The sequence below is a fragment of the Montipora capricornis genome, chromosome 13 (genome assembly GCF_036669925.1).
Source record: "Montipora capricornis isolate CH-2021 chromosome 13, ASM3666992v2, whole genome shotgun sequence".
In the NCBI taxonomy this organism is placed as follows: Eukaryota; Metazoa; Cnidaria; class Anthozoa; order Scleractinia; family Acroporidae; genus Montipora; species Montipora capricornis.
The window spans coordinates 1,124,793-1,133,051 of NC_090895.1; positions in this window are offsets into that span (position 1 = coordinate 1,124,793).

Genomic DNA, 8,259 nt, shown 5'->3' on the forward strand with positions numbered 1-8,259 from the left:
CGCAAATTAACAGCTTTTATAGTTCTATGTCAATGACTTAAGAATACGAGATTTATTCCAATTTTAATCAATTTTAAGAACTCCGTTAGCAAGTCTATTGTTTAAGAATACTTTATATTGTTTGGGAAAGAAGATTTAAATAATGCCAGCCTAAACATTTTTGCAGAACCGAGTTTAAAGAAATTTAGCCACATAATGCTGCATGATATCGCCGACTAACTGATTCATCAGCCAGTACCTCCTTAAAATTGTTAAACATGTCGCTACACCGTTTAAGGAAGTGTACAGCGTCGATAATCAGACACTGAGCGATCAGTGTAATTAATCTCTAATATTTTGATGGGGGAGGAGACAAGTAAATGGGCATTCACATTACATTAAAAAGGAAAGTTTAAGTCATTTTGAACAAAAACGATTCCCGAGGATTAATCCAATGATCGCTCAATATTGAAATGGTGGCTGCCTAGAAAGGCTCCCCTTTTTAAATGTCCCCTGTTATTTCTAAATCGGTATTCAACTTTATGAGCAAATTGTCTTATGTCTGTTGTCCACTGAATTTTTCCACGGATTCTCCACCATTCTCTTGAGTCAATTTCTTTTGCCCATTCTCCACTGAGCTGCCTGACATCGTATGCGTACTTGAGGGAGAAGTGTGCAATCCGACGAGAGAATCTTATACTACAGAAAAAGGCCTATTGAGCAATTTTACTTCTGAAGTTATTGTAAATCCATTCTAAAGGAAATTGGAGTATTTTTATCTGCCACCATTTCTAAATAAGGAGTATCTTAAGTCTACCGTTCTTATCTTTGGCGAGTTTCCATCTAGGTCTTCAACTGATGTCTTATTTCTTGCTGCATTTGTTTTTCTGTATCCTGGGAATATAATATAGAAGAACAACTGATGAGACGACATGCACAAGGTCGAAGAGATCAAAGAAATACGTTCGATTCAACTCGTGTTCCGCAGTCACTGTAGATAAATTTCAAGCTTACCTGTGAGCGGCGACATGAGAAGAAAATTCTCTTTCGGTCTTCCAAATATTTAAGACAGATCGTTTCCCGTGGAGACAAAGACAAACAAAACACCACATTAGTTTTTGAAACGTTTACGGGCACAAGAATTTCAAATTCTCAGAGGGGTAATTATCTTGCAGTAAAACTTGGATAATGTCTCCTCTAAAACAGCAGCAAAATTATCAACCAGGAATTTCCCTTTACGCAAAATGTTGTGAGGCATAGTTAAACTAATCAAGAAGTTTATTTTTGACATGAAAACGGCTTAGTTCAAAGCTTAAACGACTGAGTCACAAACACGTGTTTGCTTCGCCAAGAAACTTATATTTGCCTTCTGCACCTTTGATCGAAATATAAACCAAAACTTCCCATGACTCTTCCAACTTACCGGTCTTTGATGAAAAGGAGAAAATATTTTTTTCCTTCCTCCTGGCCTAACCGGTTCCAAAAAATTCCGTTCGACCTTCAAATCCCAGAGAAACGGCACAGCACATCTTGCCACCATGACGGTCAGCGAAAAATGAGTAAAATTTGGAAATATGAATTGAATATGGATGAGATTATCGAGAACCAATCAGTGACAAGTTCTTCATGAATCGAGACAAAAGGCTTTGTCATGCAAATTTCACTGCGCAAATTTCATTGCAGTGAGAAAGTCGGGCAAATAACAAGTTTTTTATGCTGTGTTTAATATATTTTCATTATATTTACGATAATTTGCTTACAATAAAAGGTTGAAAAGTTTAAAAAAAGAAAAGAAAGATGAAAAGAGCAACCATGAAATCTCGAACTGGGGATGACGAACTTCTCCTGACATCAAATTTACGTTCATCTCTATTGAGCTATCGGGAAGTCGTAGCTTTGATCGGTATCAAATAAAAGCAAAATGAAACAAAAAATCCTCTGCTACCGTGTTGCTGGCAGTGAAATGTCAGTGGAAGTAAAGGTAAGTTACCATATAGTTTGGGCCCAATAATAAATAAGAAGTATTTCATTAAGAAAAAAACTGCCTTGAAGGAGTGTACAACCCTGAACACGGACTTTTCGTTTCATAAGCTCAAGTGAATCCACTAAGCTATTGGCAACCCTTGAACAAATCATGAAATTTTTAAGCTGTCTAACAGATACGCAAATTTTGCAGAGAAGGGCGACTGTCCAATCATAGGTAAGTTAGTAAGAGGCTTCAATAACAGCAAGTCAAAAAATTGAACTGCAAACAACTTAGGCTATCAAATACAGGAGTGTTTGGATAGAGAAGGCAAATCCAACTTCGTTCACTCTAAAATCTAGTATGCAGTTTGAAGTCGTCAAGTCCGAAGAGGGAACCAGTCATCATGGCAAATGCATCTTGTATCACCTCAGAGCTCAGAAGAGCTCAGAAAATGAAGTAAAACAGGATCGAAATTTCATCCAGGAATTATTTTAGGTGATGAAACATTTCCTGAATTTACTAGGCCAAGGCTGGCAAGGGAACCTCGCTCAACCCGTCGCCATCCATGGCGACATTTGCTGAGTTTGTATATATAGCACCTTATTTGGATTTATTTGGATTTTCGCACAGTTGTGGTACAATTAATTTTGTGTAAGCTGACGTTTTTTCCAGGGCACGCATGTGTATTGTCTTTTTATTTGAGTGTGGGTAAATCTATTAAACATTCTCGTTTATGGAAACGACAAATTCTTGACAGACTTGACGTCAATATCAAGCATTACATGTCCTTGCATACAAAGTAAGAAGCACTGCTCCAAAATAGGATATATGAGTCGCAAAACACTTAAGGTCGAGGATTTCTTCAGAAATAATTCCCCACGCTGATGAAATATGATGTGAGCCCTCTCACAAATGTAAGATTAGCAAATTGACAAAATATAGGGAAATTCTGAGCTTTGATGATAAACAAGTAACAAAACACTGAGGGTTGAGCGAAGGAGGTCTGAGTTCTGTTATAGCACCAAAGCGCTACCTTGCTCATCGATCTTACTTTGTCGGCCTCTCTGATCACATCAGAGGACATCCATTTAGGATTCCTAGGGGGCATTGGCAGGAATGCTTGATCCTCGTATGTGGCCCCTTAAGCGAGCTTCGCTCAACCCGTTGTGACATTTCCTACATATATTTTTCAGTTATATATTGCATCTTTGTCTGATTTTCGCTCGATTGTGGGGTGCGAGTTAGTCCGATTTAAGTTTCCATCAAGTACGCATGGCCATTAGGCAACCTATTGTTTTAAATAGAGAGTGGCTATGAGATCTTTCAGGCAAGGTTCACGCTCGTCAATCACCGCGACGTTAAATGCAAATGCTAAATCTAGCCAAACTTTTTGGAGAAGCTTATAGCGGAGAAGGCTAATTCATTTTCCCGACGAGACTGTCTTAACAAACGAATTCACCCAAAATGACAAGCAAAAATGCTATGTCCTTTTTTCGCGCCATGTTTGGCTGTTTTAAAATTATAGTTGGAATCAACAATCTTGGACAAAACTTCAGAAATGCAACGGGACTCTTCTTATTTACTGAGGGTTAACATGTGGCCCTCAAAAAATATAGCACTCACGGAAAGAAAATGGCACTGTTTGCAACAAATCCCTTATCGTTTTCTCAAACCCAGGGAACAACTGAAATGAATGAAAAATGAAGTACTGGCTATCCGGCGCATTCATCTCTTTTGAGAGGATTTGGCCAGTGGCTGATCTTTCCGGTGACCTTAAAAGATATATTATGAAGAGAGAACGTGGATTATTAGGGAATGAACATGTGAATGAGCAGATGTTGGAGAATATCAATGGCCAGATTTCCGGCCGAAAATAGCGAAGAGCCAAAGGTGGCACTCTTTTTCGTAGGTCATTTTTGGTGTAGTCCTTTGACGTGTGTGCATCCAGCAATCTCCAATCCATTTAGGATGAAGCCAAAGTGTCTCAAACTTTCCTAGGAGCATTGGCAGGAATGCTTGTTCCTCGTAAGTGGCCCCTTAAGCGAGCTTCGCTCAACCCGTTGTGACATTTCTTATCTAATATTTTCCGATTATATATTGCATCTATATCTGATTTTCCCTCGATTGTGGGATGACATAATAGTCTATCTCAAGTTTCCATCAAGTGTGCATGTTCATCAGGCAACGCTAATCTTTAATTAAGTAGCCAGTGGCTATGAAATGTTTTAAAGTTTAAGGCAAATGTGAAATCAAGCTAAAAGTTTTGGAGAAGATTCATTTTCCAGCTACGAAGCCTGTCTTCAGAAAGGAATCCACCCAAAATGACCAACACATAGGCTGTCTCCTTTTGTTGTGCGATGTTTGGCTGTTTGTAAATAGTTGGAAATCAACAATCGTGGAAAACTCCATCAGAAATTTAATGGAGTACTTTTTATTTACCGAGGGTTAACGTTGATTTATTGCAGTTTTCTAGCATGTGGCCCTCAAAAAAAGCACTTACGGACAGAAAATACCAATGATAACGTGTCTTTATGCAACGAATCGCTTATCGTTTTACCATACCCAAGGAACAACTGAAATGAATGAAAGATGAAGGAACTGAAGTTATCAGGCGCATTCATCTCTTTTGAGAATATTTGGCCAGTGGCTGATCTTTCCGACCTGAAAAAAACAAAGATCGTGAAAAGAGGACGTGGATTTAATATTAGGGAATGAACAGATGTTGCAGAATATCAATGGTCAGTCATCTGGCCAAAAATATCGCTGAGCCAAAGCTGACACTATTTTTTCCAACGTCATTTTTGGAGTAGTCCGGCCTTTCAGGTATCTGCATGCAGCACCCGGCAAGAAAGTTCCCTTTACTTTTGGCTGCATCCAGTACTCGCCAAACTTCTGTTTCCTTTTGGCTTTTTCATATATACAGAATGAGCCTTTTTGAATATTACGTCAAGCCGGCTACACTTCCTGCTCTCCTTACCATTAATATTAGACATCCCTATTTTTCCAGAACGTTTTCCCAACAAGAACCAACTACAAGAGTCCTGAAAGTTGAAATTTCAGAAAAATGAATAAATGATGTAATGGCCCTCATCAAGATTTATGCAGTGGCTAGGGACGTGCCACTCCCATTATACTTGATCTATGTTGCGGCATTTTTAGAGAAAAAGCTGTTTTAACAAAAGATTTAAATAAGTATCAACTTTCGCAGGAGACCACGCTCACTTAATAATGTTATGCTCATGATTGGCTAAGAAGTTTTGTTGTCGCTGGAAAATTTATCTAAAGTCACCTTAGTCTTAGTGGCCCAACTTCGAGTTGCATGCTCAAGGTCATGGGCATCTTGCATGGTAATAGTGTTGTATTATCAGCGAGGCAAAATCTTTTGTTTTGAGGATTTTGAAAAACATCAAAGATCAAAAAATGTCCTTGCATGCAAATTGAGAAGCATTTCTCAATAAACAGTATTTGTGAGCCACAAAAAATTTAAGCTTGAAGATTTCTTCAGAAACAGTTGCCCTCGCAAGTAAGACGATGTGATCTGTCACACAAACCTGAGCTAAGCAAATTAAGAAAGAGTTTGAAAAATCCCAAACTTTGAGGATAAAAAAGTAACAAAACACTATGAGTAGAGTGACGGTAGTCTGAGTTCTGTTTTAGCACCTCGATCGATCTTTCTTTGTCGGCCTCTCTGATCACATCAGAGGACATCCATTTAGGATGAAGCCAGAGCGTCTCAGACTTTCCTAAGGGCATTGGCAGGAATGCTTTTTCCTCCTACGTGGCCACTTAAGCGAGCCTCGCTCAACCCGTTGTGACATTTCCTACGTATATTTTCCAGTCATATATTGCATCTTTGTCTCATTTTCGCTCGATTGTGGGCCGGTGTAATTTATTCTGTTTCAAGTTTCAATCAGGTGCGCATGTCTTTTTGGCACGTTAGCTTTAATAAGTAAAGAGTGACTATTAAAACTTTCAAAGTTTCTCATTAGCCAAGGCAACATTGAAGGCAAATGTAAATTCTGTTGAAACTCTTTGTGGAAGCTTGTTGGGGAGGAAACTCGTTTTTTTAGACATGGCTATTTTAGACAAGGTATCCTCCCTCCCCCCAAAAAGGTAAATGCAGCTTTTTATGCTCACTTGAGGAGCCACGTTTGAGGGAGTCACTTTGTGACGTTAAGTGTCTGTATTCCGAGATACGAGTGAAATTGAAGTCGGGGAAAAAAAGCAAAGGTACACTCCGTGATGCTTAATGAAACCCGCCTTCATCTAATGATACTGAATTGCATTTCTGGCCATATCTGAACACCGCAGCACATCTTCCCATCGTGACGGTCAAAATGTCACAAATTTGAAATTGGTTTTGAATATGGATGAGCATGCCGCGAACCAATCGTTACAAGGCGCTTTTCTTAAAACTTCTGTATTGGTAGAGTATTTTTTTCATTAGAGCACAGTGTGCAAGATCACGTTGCATACGAGACTGCTTATACTGCGAAACATAAAGAATTCCTCGTGGAAAAAACCAAAAACACAGTATCGGCCAGGAATCGATTCGGATTCGAAACCCGTTATGGTTGAATTGGGCGGTGTGCTCTAGCCACTGAGCTATCCCGGCCGATGCTGGTTTGCAATAGAATATTTCTCCATGCAACAAGTTTGTCTAAATGACCTCAGAGCATTTACAAAGCGCGTTTCTGAAAACTCTTGTATTAATAAAGTATTTACTTAATTTGCCCACAGTTTGGATGGCAACATTATGATGTTTCAAAAGAAATAGAAAATTTCATAGAAAAACAAACAAAAACACAGCATTGGCCAGAAATCGATTTGGATTCAAAACCCGCTAAGGTTGAATTGGGTGGGGTGCTCTAACCACTGAGCTATCCCGGTCCATGCTTGAATGCAATAGAATATTCCTCCATGCAACAATTTGATCTGGTTGACCTCACAGGAGCCACTAGGCGCTTTTCTCAAAACTGTTGTATTAAAGAGTGCAATACGGAAGTTTCTAAGGAATCAAAGCGATGGAGTGATTTTGTTGAGTATATATTAAATAAAAGATCGTATCAATTAATGGTCACTGGTGATTTGGTTGATTATGGTATCATTGGAAAGATCATCAAAACGTGTTTATAATTTTGCCTAGTAACCAACGTTTTGGCACCATGGTAACAAGTTGTTAATTTAACGACAAAATGATTCGGTAATCATCCCCATAAAAAAAGTCAGAAAAAAAATTCTCAACCCCTCCTCGGGACTCTATATACCTTGAAATAAAAATGGAACCAATGAGGAGAACCCTCCTCCTCTACCTTGGATAGAAGTACCTTTCTAGTTTGGCTCGTTTCCTGAAACAAGAAGCCAATGGAACGAGCGCAGAAGGCAAGGGAGAGGTCCTGGAAACGAGGCTGTTTAAAGTACTATTTTTAAAGGCAACATGCAAAGAAGGTGTTTTGAATTGGTTAAATTCACGATTGATAGTGTGTGTTTAAGGGCAATGCTTTTTCCCGATATTTATTACGGATTCCGAAAACCGTGCTTCTATGAGGGGACTGGATCAAGCTTATTGTGACGTGTACAAAGGGATATCGACCAGAACACATTGAAGCGAGTAAGACATGTTTACAAATTAATTTTTAGTAAAAAAGCGTCAGTTCAAGGCGGTATGCCAAACCGGTGTGTGGTCTTTGTAGAAAGCTAAGCTTCTTTGGGTGAGTCACTCAGCCCAGTCTCCCCCCCCCTCCAAAAAAAACAGAACTCGGAAATCGGGAAGGGCGTGAAATTTTGGCGATGTTGCTTTGAAAGATATAGAGATTTTTATAGAGGTTCAGTTGCAATTTAACAAAAACAAGTTAGCAAAACAGTGGACAACATATACTTCAAGAAAATTGCTCGTTATTTTAAGTTGAAAAGGAAACCTTTGTCTGGGGCTAAGCTAAAAATGTTTTGCGTCATCGTCCCCACAGTGAACGTTGTTTTAGATGTCAGCCTGTCACAGAATATCATGGACCGTTCCATATGTTATCAAAAGTCCTGTTCAGACCCACTGTAAATTTCTGCTTGCGATGGGTAAGTCAATGTGCATTCAAAACGTTTACTGGACCAGTTTGTCTGTCGGCAATTTTCCCCTTTTAATTTATGCTAGCGTTGCTTAAGAAGCCCTCTCCAATAAGCTACTTTCAAAAATACCATGATACTTTTTGTCCTCCAAAATTTTGCATAACCATTGCTTTTATTTTCTCTTGGGACCATTGTAAATCCCAAGAGAAACTTGAAACAATGCTTATACAAACAAAGAGTATTACGGTATTTTT